General features: G+C 43.1%; 1 pseudogene; it reads left to right on the forward strand.

The window, feature by feature from the left end:
• Positions 1-8473: 8473 nt before the first annotated feature.
• On the forward strand, positions 8474-9337 carry LOC103301448 (centrin-2-like; annotated as a pseudogene).
• The last annotated feature ends 4386 nt before the right edge of the window (positions 9338-13723 follow it).

Genomic DNA, 13723 nt, shown 5'->3' on the forward strand with positions numbered 1-13723 from the left:
AAAAACCGCCGTTCTCGGGAGCCGTTGTGATTTTGCTTCCTGACTATTGTCGATAGTTCGGCTCAGATAAACTTATATTCTCTGTAAGTTTGAGTTTTTCTTTTGTTGATAAAACTGATACTACAATTAACAGCTAGATATAGAAGGTCACGGAGGTGGAAAGCAGGGTCATGGGTTTAGACCTCCCCCCTGACCTTTGCTCTCTAGAGATAACATATAGGATTCAGTTGTATTTCAGCTCCGGGCCCAGAAAAGCTGCAAAACCAGGGCAGGGAGGCCAGGGCCAGCTGCAATGACTAATGACCCCTGCCCTGGCGCTGACCAAGCAGGGAGACCTAACCCTGAAAGGGCACACCTGGAAAGCTGATGAATATTCTATTGAGACCCTCAGCGAGGCACCCCTTCCCCCCCCCCACCCCCCGCCCCTAAAAATTCCGCCTCTGGAAAGCAGCTAAAACCCCTCAACAGAAAAAGCCAGCCCCAGGCTCTCTTATATCTGGCATGACTTTTTATTTTCTTTCTCCTAAACTCTTAACTGTCCCCAGCACTAATAAACAGACTCCTAAGATAACCTCCACTCCTGCTGTGAAATCTCCCCCGCAGGAAGCCACGAACCCACACACTACTGGCTGGCTGGGGGGTGACTGGGCCGGCCGCATCCAGGGCCACTAGTATTAACTGCACTCAAGGTAGCAATAGAGCAATTAAATAACTCTTCCAAGGTATCATTGGGAGGCGGCAGAGCGAGCAGAAGTAAGGGAGGCGAGGGACCCGGGCCCACAGACCTCCACCCTAGAATCGGGACCCCGGCCCGCCCCCAACTCCATCCCAGGAGCAGGCACAGACCTGCCAACGCGGCTTCTACTCCTCCGAGCAAGACGGCACCTGCGGCCCCCACGCCCAGGCAAGCCGGGAAGGGACCGAGGGCTCCCCGGGCCCAGGCAAGCCGGGAAGGGACCGAGGGCTCCCGCGCTCACTCACCTCCAGAAGGCACTGCGAACGTCCCGCGTCGCTCCGCACAATCCCCCAGCGAAACGAGGGCTGCAGCGCCCCCTTCCTAGAGCGGAAGTGGCTCTGACTGCCCTGGACTACAATTCCCAGAATCCTCCGCAGGTAGCGCTTTCCTTAGGTCACCACTTTAAAAAAACACACTGTGGCATGGCTCAGTGGGTAGAGCGGCGGCCTGAGAACTGAAAGGTCCCAGGTTCGATTTCGGTCAAGAGCACGTCCCCAGGTTATGGGCTTCGATTCCCAGTGGGGGACTTGCAGGAGGCAGCCAATCCATGATTCTCCATTATCTTGGATGTTTCTATCTCCCTTTCCCTCTTCCTTCCTCTCTGAAATCAATAAAAATATACCTTTAAAAAATGTTGTGGTGTGCGTTGTTCTTTTCGATAATCCTCACCTGAGGGTATTTTTTCCATTGCTTTTCAGAAAGACTGGAAGGGAGAGAGAGGGGGAGAGAGAGAGAGAAACCTCCACTGGTTGCCTTTCCCCGGCGCCCTGAAGGTGGGGAGCGAACCCGCAACCTAGGTACATGCCCTTGACCTGGAATGGAACCCTCCACCCCAACGATCTAACCACTGAGCAACCAGCCACTTTTTAAAAAAAATGCATAAGATGGTTCACTTCAGTCAGTTCTCGGGCGCTATTGGCACTTGACCTCTTTTTTTCTTTATCTTTTTCTTCTTCCTTTTTCCTGACTTTTAAAAATCATAGCACATATAAGTGTGACTGAAAAGTAACTGTGGCTGTGCCCTGGCCGGTGTCCTCAGTGGTTAGAGCAGCAGCCCCCGAAGGAAGGGTCACGGGTTCCATTCCCAGTCAAGGGCTCTACCTGGATGATAAATGGGATCCCCAGAGAGGCAGCCAATCCTCAATCTCTCTCTCTTTCCCTCTCTCTCTCTTCCCCTTCCTCTCCTCCCTCCCTCCCTTCCACTCTCTCTTAAGAATCAATGCAGCCCGGCCAGTGTGACACAGCGGTTGAGCATCCACCCAGCAACCAAGAGGTCATGGGTTTGATTGCTGGTCAGGGCACATGCCCTGGTTGCTGGCTCCATCCCCAGTAGGGGGTGTGCAGGAGGCAGCTGATGGATAATGTTTCTCTCTCATCCATATTTCTTTCTCTCTATATCCCTCTCCCTTGCTCTCTAAAAAAACCAATAAAAGCATTTTTTAAAAGAATCAATGGGAAAAAAATCCTTGTGTGAAGATTAACAAACAAAAACAGTAACTGTGGCTGAATATCTTACTGTCGGTGTGATGCTGTTGCTTTCTTTAGTCCACTTGTGCCTGGATGCATCTAGACCTCTGACAGTTTATCTTGTGGGAGCTATTCATTCCGAAATGCCGAAGGCACACAAATAGGAAAAGTAACCTCTCATCAACCCACAAAACAAATACCTAAAGTTTCTCATTTTTCTTAATTTAAAATGCTGGTTTTGAAATTAGTTTTCTGGCAAATGAAACAACATGCACTGTCAAGAAACTGAAGGAAATACTACACTGTACTTCAAAAAGAAAAGCCTACAATAAACATTGAAAATGCTTCTTCTTTAGCTCACCTTCAAATGTCTCATTTTACCAGCCTGCTCTTGACATCGTAAATATGATAGGATGTTTTATTTTTATACAAGGTGGTTGAAATGAGCCACGGTTATTCAAAAAGCAGGTGTGGCCCTAACCGGTTTGGCTCAGTGGATAGAGCGTCGGCCTGCGGACTCAAGGGTGCCAGGTTCGATTCCGGTCAAGGGCATGTACCTTGGTTGCGGGCACATCCCCAATGGGGAATGTGCAGGAGGCGGCTGATTGGTGTTTCTCTCTCATGGATGTTTCTAACTCTCTCTTCCTCTATGTAAAAAATCAATTAGATATATATATATTTTAAAAAGTAGATGTGGAAGTCTGAGATCCTGCTCAGATAACTATAACAAATTCAATTCTTTCCTTTTTGCACATTTATTGAAGTATAATTGACAAATAAAATTGTAATATATTTAGGCCCAGGCCAGGAGTCTCATTGTTTAGAGCATTGCCCCAATACACCAGGGTTTCGGGTTCGATCTCCTGTCAGGGTGCATACAAGAAGCAACCAATAAATGCATTAAGGATGGAGGAACCAGTCAATTTCTCTCTCTCTCCCTTGCCCCCTCTCTCTAATATTGATAAATGAAAAAATTTTAAATTATAATGTACTTAAAATGTATGTAATGAATTGATGTGTACAGTAAGTACATTGTGAAAGGATCCCCACAATCTAATTCATCCATCACCTCACATTGCTTTTTTGTTTTTTAGGGTGAGAACCTTTATAATCTACTCTGTCAACAAATTTCAATTGTAGTCCACATAGGTTTGCACCTTTTCACCAATCTCTCCCCATTTCCTCCACCCCACCTGCATCCCTCAGGCAACCACCACCATTCTACTCTGTTTCTTGGAGGTTGGGGAGGTTGGTTTTCATTCCCACCCCTCCACTAGATTTCACATATACTTCTACCATGCAGTATTGGTCTTTCTCTGTCTGGCTTATTTCACTTAACATAATGCCCTGTGTTTTCATTCATGTTGTTGCAGATATTTCTCCATATTTTTTTTGAAACCAATGGTTGGAATTAGAGGCTCAATTTGATTAATTTTTAAGGAAGAATACTTTATGGGTGTTTCTTAAGCTGCCAAGAAAACTTAAAAGAGAACAAAATGAGAAGACCTCCTCTACCAAATAGCAAGACTCATTGCAAAGCTATGATAATTAATGCACTATGGTATTGGTAAAAGTATTGAAAAATAGACCAATCAAAGAAAATTGAGGCCAAGACAGACCTGTAATTATGTATAGACTAGAGGCCCGGTGCACAAAATTCGTGCACGGGTAGGGTCCCTAGGCCTCAATCAGGGCCAATCGGGGCTCTCTGGTTGCCAGCCAGGGCCTCCCTTCCCTGGCTGCTGGCTGTCAGCCGGGGTCTTCCTTCATTCCACGCTGCTCCCTGGTGGTCAGTGCACGTCATAGCGAGCAATTGAACTCCCTGTCTCCCAGTTGAACTCCCAAGGTGACACTTTGCGTATTAGCCTTTTATATATATATAGATAACTGATTTTCTTTAAAGGTGGTACTGCAAAGTAGTGGGGAATGAGGAAAAATTTTGGTAACTGATATAGGAACAACTAGATATTCATATGGAGAATAATGAAATTCTGCCAAAGGCAATATACACCTTGAAGATTCCATAAGTTGATTTTAATTCTGTCACCTACCAAAAAACAAATTTCAAAAAAAGGAAAGGGAAGGAAGGGGAAAAGGGTGGAAAGAGATTAACCAGGCTTTGAACTGGCTAACTTTTGGTGCAAAGGACAATGCCCAACCATCTGAGCCACTCTGGCCGGGGCAAATGTTCTTCTATATATATCTGCAGTAGACAAAAATTTACTTCTGAAGAGTAAAGGTGAATCTTCCTTAAATTTAATATATTCCTTAATTTTAATCCACTATACTGTATGAAATAAAGGAATCATATTATGAGTTCTTGGCCACAAGAAATTTTTAGTCAGTTATTTTATTCATTTAATTTTTCATAGCTTTTAAGCTTTAATACAATTAATGGTCACTGTAAATACATATAACTTGGAAGTTAATGAGAAAATAATCCAAAACCTTCCCTGTTAGCCCCCAAACTAGCTTGTATATGGCAAATATCCTTTTCACACATTCTTTTTTGGCATGTACTCATTTTGAAAGATCATTTACATCAATTGGATTTTACAAGAGGGTTACAACATATTTCTCCCCTGAATATCAGTCCTATTCCTGGACTTATGAGATTACAAGTAAAGAAACCCCTTTCCACTCTCAAAACGTTATAACATTTTATCCCCAGCATGGACTCTCCAAAAACTAGATGTACAACCTGACTGAAATGAACACATTTCTCATTCTTTTTTTTTTTAAATATATTTTTATTGATTTTTTTACAGAGAGGAAGGGAGAGGGATAGAGAGTTAGAAACACTGATGAGAGAGAAACATCGATGAGCTGCCTCCTGCACACCCCCTACTGGGCATGTGCCCACAACCAAGGTACATGCCCTTGACCAGAATCGAACCTGGGACCCTTCAGTCCACAGGCCGACGCTCTATCCACTGAGCCAAATCAGCTAGGGCTCAGATGTCTTTTGAAAGTGTTTTTATCTATTATCCACAGGTATTACAAGCCATTTTTATTGTTCTGCCTTAAGATAAGCTACTTATCACACAGCCCTGGTTCCACATCATTGCTACACAACTAATGGTTCCTCAGAATGATGTGCTCAGCCTTTAAGGGTACAAACTGATGCTGCTATTTCCAATTTACTTCTTGTTTGAAGCTAGACTCCATCTTTTTTATTTTTAGTATGTTTTTCTTATTGATTTTAGGGAGAGAAAGAGAGAGCTAGAGACACTGATGAGAGAGAAACATCAACATCAATTGGCTGCCTCCTGTACACCCACTGCTGGAATAGAGTCCACAACCCAGGCATGTGCTCTGACTGGGAATCAAACCTGTGACCTCTTGATGTATGGCTTGACATTCAACCACTGAGCCACACAGGCCAGGCTCTCTTTTACTTAAATGCGCAGAACCTGGGCAAGAGAGGCATACAATGTCCAAGGCTATCCAAGTTTCACAAACTTGACCCAACAGCTAAATTCCAGGAATCCTCCCTGAAGAAGAGAGGCCATCAATGATCATGAAGATTGTCATGACTTCAGAATGAACATGCAATGAACACAGATGTTAAAGAGCCCAGACAGGTGATGTGACTGCCATGGAAAGGTTTATCAATCCTGGTTATCAACCTATGTCCATTGAAATGCCATGCTAAGTGGATTACAAATCAATGCCACATTGGCCGTAAGATACTTGGAAAATCCAACATTACTGTTCCAACATGAAGATCCACTTGGCAAATGCCCAAAGTGGTATTTTTAAAAGTAACAATACTGTTTTTACTGCAAAGTAGATGAAAGTCACTGATGAACCCAAATGAATCCAAATAAGGATTAAATTATCCTAAGCAGTAAAAACTGTCTATGCCACCAACTTGGTGGTTTCACAAAAGCAGTTTTAGAAAACTTTTGCGTATCTCCTGGCAACAACCAAGGCGACTGAAATTAGCTGGGTAAAACGGACTGGTTTTATGATCTTTTTATAATGGCCAGCATCTGAACCATCTTTTTACATGAGGAATTTTTTGTAAGAAAAGAAATGAATGCCACCCAGAGATCCCAAACTTGGAACTGGATGCCTTTGTGGGGAAGGGAGTACAGATGGTTTTGGTTGGAAGAGAAATAGCGGTATGTTAAGTAGGAGGCTACATATACATATTTAAATGAGAGTCCAGAAAATGAAGAAAATGTTGACATATGGGCTAGGCAAAAGGGTAGGCTATACTAGAAACCTTTTTTCCTTGGCTGCTGCTTAGCAAATGAATAACAGTTCTATGAATGACAAATGGCCCATGTTGGAAGCCACCCATTGTCTTCACTAGCAGAGAGGTGTTGACAAGGAACCCGGAAGGCTGGAGACCTTGAGCTCTGAAAGGTCAGAGCTCTGCACCCAATGTTTAGTTGAGACAATGGTAGCTGAAGCAACTTCCACCGTTTAGTCTTATGTAAATCCTTGCTGATTGGCTATTATTGAAATTGCCTGCCTAAGGGCTATGGGTGTATCCCAAAACCTGAATAAAAGGGATAGCAAGGCCAGAGCAAAGCAGAGTCCTTCCTCATGAGCTGGGCTCCCGCCTGGCCCCCAATTCCCAAATTTATATTTTCTTGTCTAGTCTCTTTCATTTGTGTGCTGCCTCCTCCAGAACTCGAACCCTGAACCTGAACCCTGAACCACGCGGGACGAGGGGGACACTCACAACTGGGCGCCTTCGACGTGGAACCTCTGGAGGGGATGATATTTCATCTAGAGCGAAGAAAGGAAGAATACACCAAAAAGGTGGGGAAGAATTCAAAGTATAGGTGAGGGAAATTCACCGCACGCAAAGCCCACAATCAGCTGCAGAAATCTCGATCTGTAAGTAGGGTGGGAACGTCTTTTTCAGCCAGGCTAATGGGACAGAATTAGGTTGTAAAGTAAACTTTATTATAAACTTTTGGTTTGCATGCTTAAGGAATTAAAGTTTTAGAAGGTATTCTCTTACAGTTTTTGCTTGATGTTATAGAACATAACCCTTGGTTTCCTGAAGAAGGTACATTAGATCTTGAATGTTTGGCAAAAAGTTGGCCGAAACTTGAAAAAAAGCTCAGCAGCAGGGAAAAAACTTGCCTCCAAACTGTTTTTCCATGGGGAACACAATATTGCGTTTGCTAGAGCCTTTTACAGGAGAAATTATGAATAATATTTCTGAAGCATTCTTAGCTCCTTATGATTGGTATTCTCTGGCTCGTACAACTCTGGATGGAGGAGATTATTTACTATGAAAGGGAGAATATTTGGAGAAATCTCGAGAGCAAGACCAAGCAAACAGAGGGCAGAATGCTCAAATAACCTATGAAATGCTGGCAGGACTGGGACAGTATATGGATGTACAAAATCAGCTACATTATGTGCAACAGGCGTATGAGCAAATTAGACTTTGTGAAAGGAGAGCTCGGTGGGCTTTACCAGCAAAAAGGGGACCCTCAGGGCGTGCAGGGGCCTACAGAGTCATTTTCTGATTTTGTGGCTTGTCTCACTCGAGCAGTGAGACGACAGATTCAACATGAGACAGCAGGAGATATTTTAATTCAACAATTAGCTTATGAAAATAACAATGCTGATTGTAAGAAATGCCTGACGCCTCTGAGGAAAGATAGTACCATTACAGAAATGATTTGAGCATGTCAGAATGTGGGATCAGGCACTTTTCAAGCAAATTTACTCGCTGCTGCAGTAACAGTGGGAAGTAAGAGGTGTTATAAGTGTGGAAAACCAGGACATTTCCAAAAGGAATGTAGGCAACCGAGAAGGACACAAGGTAGCGCTCTAGGGAGAGGCGTGAACACTCCGCCTCCAGATTTAATCTCTCAGTGTCCTAGATGTCAGAAAGGGAACCATTGGGCCAGTCTGTGTAGATAGAAATTTCATAGAAATGGGCAGCCGCTAGATCAAGACATAGGGCATGGTCAACCGCCGGGAAATGGCCAGAGGGGTGCCCCCTAGCCCCGTCATCAATAGGGGAAATCTGCCCTGCAAGGCCCACAGTGGATTCCCTCATCGGAGCAACTCCAGGAAGCGCAGGCCTGGATCTTAACAACACTACAGGGGTCACTTTGATGCCCGATATTGCTCGGCAAGCTATTCCTACAGGAGTTTGGGGACTTGTGCCACCAGGAACTTCAGGATTAAGCTTAGGAAGGAGTAGAAACACTCTAAAAGGACTAAGTGTTCTGCCTGGAGTCATTGATTCAGATTATGAAGGAGAAATTAAAGTTATACTAGAATGTAATCATGTTATGCGGGTTACTCCAGGACAAAGAATTGCTCAGATACTACTTCTACCTTATGTCCAGCAAGGTGAGGCTATAAATAGGAAAAGAGGAATGCAAGGATTTGGAAGCTCAGACATCTATTGGATACATGAAATTAGCAAAACCCGTCCTATGATTAATTTTAAGAATAGAGGGAAAACAGCTCCCCTTAACCCACACCCAGCCCCCACCTGCCCATCAGGCTTCCCTGGCCCTCTCCGCAAACTGTTCCAGGGCAAAGATACGGATTCCCCAAAGGCCTCTAGCGTTAAGGAGGCAGACATGGCATCATCGTCCCAGCGAAAAGGGTGAGTCCTAAGCTGGAGCTTTCTAAGGAGCAGCTACAGGAGATCCGTCAAGTTTTTGATCTCTTCGATACTGATGCAACTGGGACCGTTGATGTTAAGGAAATGAAGATGGTGATGAGAGCACTGGGCTTTGAACCCAAGAAAGAAGAGATTACGAAGATGATAAGTGAAATTGATAAGGAAGGGACAGGAAAAATGAATTTCAATGACTTCTTGGCTGTGATAACTCAAAAAATGTGTGAGAAAGATAGCAAAGAAGAAATCCTGAAAGCTTTCAAGCTTTTTGATGATGATGAAACCGGGACCATATCATTCAACAATCTCAAACATGTAGCCACGGAGTTGGGTGAGAACATCACTGATGAGGAGCTTCAGGAAATGATTGATGAAGCTGATCGAGATGGAGACGGGGAAGTCAATGAACAAGAATTCCTGCACATCAGGAAAAAGACCAGCCTTTATTGAGAGTATTCTCTCCTACTCTAAGCACACACAACTAGTTTTAGTGCCCATTATTGTGTGAAACCTGGTTTTTGAGAACACAAATGTTTTTCCCCACTAACCTCGCTGTTATACTTCAGTAATAACCTCACATCCGTTTTCAACTTTTGCAAGTGTTCTTTGACAATAAGTTCTTTGTGAAGCGACCTGTTACTTCCTTTAATTCTCCAAAAAAGAACAAGAGCACGTTAGAGCTTTCACCCACTTGCCGTTCTACCTTGTATTGCTTCGCTCTTGTCATGCAGTCCCACATTTATGCCACCACAGAAAGACTTCTCAGGAAAATACATGTAACTTTGTCACCACAAACAGCAGGCTTATCTCTACGATGGTTCTGGTTTTAATTGACACCTTTCTCTTTTAAAAAATCCAGTGAACTTTGTCACTTGCATTTGGATGTGTTTTTCCTAGTTGTTTTGTCTTAAAGCATTTCTTACTTTGAAAAAAAAAGAATAGAGGGAAAACAAGTTAGGGGTCTAGTGGACACTGGAGCGGATGTCAGTGTTATCAGCAAGGCCCTTACTAATCTGGCTAGTTCCTCTCTTGAGGACCTTGCGCCTGGAGCCACACCATGCAGCTGCAGACAATCAACTACCTTAGCCACAGAGAGCAGCGACTCCAAGCAATCCACTGAAGAGGAGGAGCAGGAGAAGGACGAGCCGGACAACACACAGCCCGGAGGTCACCTGGGGCATGGTAAAGAAGACGTACAGAAAGCTGAGCGAGTTTGTGAGGAGACCAGAACCCCGAGAATGCCTGAGAACATCTTTCTTGCCATGCTAGCAGTAATCAGCTGTGCAGTAATATTACCTGGGCAAATGGGGAAGTATTTTGGACTTATGTTCCTGACCCTCCATGGCTGATGCCCCGCCTAATGTAGTCACCAATAATACCAAACACTTTGGTCACCCAGGAGGACCACGGGTGGGGTAAGGAAGTATATGGGCAAAGTATAATTACACAGGTGTCGCCACCCAGCTTCCCTTTTGTGTGACACAAAATCAAACCGCTGCTCCTTTGTGTGTAAAATTAAAGAGAGGCTTCTGGCTTGCATGGACACCAAAGGAGGGGGTGGCAAAAGCCCAAATATGTCTACTGTCACCTCTTGCTCCGGGGAGAGGTGCAGAAAATGTAACTAAGACCTTGTCTATACAAAAAGGAATTGACAGCCAGTTTGAAATTGAATTGACGGCATTAAGGTCTACAGTCTTGTGGACAGGTGATAAAATCCATGGCCTAGAGCAAAGAATATCCCTACAATGTCATTATAATTTTCCCCAGATTTGTGTTACCCCTGTTACCTATAATAGTACCTTGCACCCTTGGGAATCAATAAAAAATCATCTTCTTGGTGCTTGGAGACAAAGGTAACACAACTCTTGATATTTTAGAATTACAATTATCCCAAGCAAACTTACAAACTAATTCTTTGAATGTCTAGCAGCAATTTAAAAAGGACATGAAATAATTTAATCCCTTTCACTGGATGTCCTTGCATTTGCCTCTCAGCATAACAATTGCTTATCTCATTTTTGTTCTCATATGTTTATTTCTAGTCTGCAGATGCGAAATGAAGAGTCTTAAGAGGACTGGAACCCTTCAGGCGGCATTCACCATGCAAGATTTACTAAAGAAAAGAAACGGGGGAGATGCTGGAAGCCATCCATTGTCTTCACTAGCAGAGAGGTGTTGACAAGGAACCCGGAAGGCTGGAGACCTTGAGCTCTGAAAGGTCAGAGCTCTGCACCCAATGTTTAGTTGAGACAATGGTAGCTGAAGCAACTACCACCTTTTAGTTTTATGTAAATCCTTGCTGATTGGCTATTATTGGAATTGCCTGCCTAAGGGCTATGGGTGTATCCCAAAACCTGAATAAAAGGGATCGCAAGGCCAGAGCAAAGCAGAGTCCTTCCTCTTGAGCTGGGCTCCCGCCTGGCCCCCAATTCCCAAATTTCTATTTTCTTGTCTAGTCTCTTTCATTTGTGTGCTGCCTCCTCCAGAACCCGAACCCTGAACCACGCGGGACATTGGGGGGGGGGGGGGGGGGAAGAGACTCACAGGCCCACATTGAGTGAGTGGAAGGTAGAGCCCACCTACCACTATGGACTCTCCAGGAAACACCAGCACCAGTGTCCCTGGCTTCCCAACCTTCCACATAGCTTCCACCAGACCTAGGTGCCTGCCCCAGACGTGGAACTAGAAGTAATCAAAGCAGAGATATATTAAGGAACTTACTGCTTCTTAAGGAACTTTTGGAACATTAAGGAACTCTCATAGGCTCTGTAGCATGATTCTGCCAATTGCTTCTGTCTATAAAACTCTGAACATAGTCTTTCTTGCCAATTCTTGGAGCCACCTGCTATCCTTTCAATAAACTCCTTTTTGAATCAATTTGCTAGAGCTGGCTCATGTGCTTTCCAACTAAGAATCTGGGCTGCTATAATTTTTAAAGAGCCAAATGCTATTCATTGATGTGACTTATCAAATCTTCTAAAGAGAAAATGAGTCCACATGCAACCTATTTCAACAAACTGGAAAAATGATTTTTTTTAAAAAGATCAAGTCCTAGTTAAGATTAGCTGGTCTTATCAAGATACTAAATAAGACATATGGAATATATGATATTGAGTACAAAATCCAGAAGAAATAAAAAAAATGCAAAAGGTGTATATGAAAAAAGCATTGCTGTGCGGAATAAAATCATAAGCATTCCCATCACAAGGAAAAAAACATTTTGTCCCTTTTTTTGGTATCTGTATGAAATGATAAATGTTAACTAACTGTGGTAATCATTTCACAATATTGGTCAAGTCATTATGCTGTACACCTTAAACTCCTACTTGTCAATTATATCCCAATAAAACTGGGGGAAAGTAAAACACAATTGGTTCTAGGCGAGTACTTCTTAACATCCAAGTAGTTGAAAACATTTTGACCACCTTTCATTTACTTCTAATTTTACTAGAGTATGGTTAAAGAAATTTGGCCTACAAAAAAGAAATTAAAAAATTATATATTTATGTATAATTATATATGTGCAAAATTATATATATGTACAAAAATTATATATACATATGTAGATAAATGTAGATATATAGATATGTATATGTATATATACAGTGTACACCTCTGGCAAAGTGAAATTTTATTTTGTGAATTTTACACAGACCATTTTAATGCAAGGGAGATATATCAAGTTATGTCATACATATCAAAGTAAAGTTATTGATTTCCTTTTTGAACCCTAAGTTTTAAGTTCAGAAGTTAAATTACGTATTTTTGGCATGTTGTCACTTTAACTTCTTTTCATTTTTGGTTGACCGTTTTTTAATTAAAAGACTATCTTTTGCCCTGACTGGTTTGGCTCAGTGGATGGAGCGTCAGCCTGTGGACTGAAGGATCCTGGGTTGATTCCAGTCGGGGGCATGTGCCTTGGTTGCGGGCACATCCCCAGTGGAGAGTGTTCAGGAGGCAGCTGATGGATATTTCTCTCTCATCGATGTTTCTAACTCTCTATCCCTCTCCCTTCCTCTCTGTAAAAAATCAATAAAATATATATTTTAAAAAAGACTATCTTTCTTATAAAGGGATATTGGGAAAATGACAGAAATTAACATTTTTGTTTATTTACTGAATTTATCTTAATCAAAACACTTGGCAACCACAAATCACCATCTAAGAACTGATATATAATAGACACTGATGACTCACATATTCAACCTGGCCAGTAAAACACACACATAGCCAAACACATACTCACTTCAAAAAATTTTTGCCATTTCAGAAACTTCATTTTCAATGAAATTTTAACATTTACTCAAGAGATTACTTTGCAATAAATCACTTCCCAAACTTGAAATCTCCACGGTCCTCCTTCTTAGGCCATCTGGCTTTAGATGTATTTGTAAAATCATAGTTCCTTGCCTTCAAAGTAAAATTCAATGTGCCCAGAGAAAATAATCCACTTGTATGTAGCATTGGCATTAATTTTATCTAAACCTAGTGCTCCGGTGCACAGATTTGTGCACATTAAAAGGAAATTAATTAGAAGGTGGCCGGTGGGACGGGACTGAGCAAGAGGGGCTGGACACGCCCTGGAGCCAACCTCCCGAAGCCCCTCTCCAGCTGGTTGCACCTGCGGCGGTACTGCAGCTCAAAGGGGGTCTGCGGAGTGAGCGAGGTCCCTCCGACAGGTGGGGTACCTCAGCCTGGCCTGCGGGGATCTAGAAGAAACCGGCTCTCCAACATCCCCTAAGGGTTCCCGGGTTGCAAGAGGGCGGTTTTCAGGTGACACACCCCAGAATAGAGCTCCCTCCTCTCTGGTTCTGGGGTGCATCACCTAAGAACAGCCACTGCCAAGTTACTGCAGCTTGCAGCTCCTGTGTTGAGCGTCTGCCCCCTGGTGGTTAGTGTGCGTCATA

The sequence above is a fragment of the Eptesicus fuscus genome, chromosome 21 (genome assembly GCF_027574615.1).
Source record: "Eptesicus fuscus isolate TK198812 chromosome 21, DD_ASM_mEF_20220401, whole genome shotgun sequence".
Classification (NCBI taxonomy): Eukaryota; Metazoa; Chordata; class Mammalia; order Chiroptera; family Vespertilionidae; genus Eptesicus; species Eptesicus fuscus.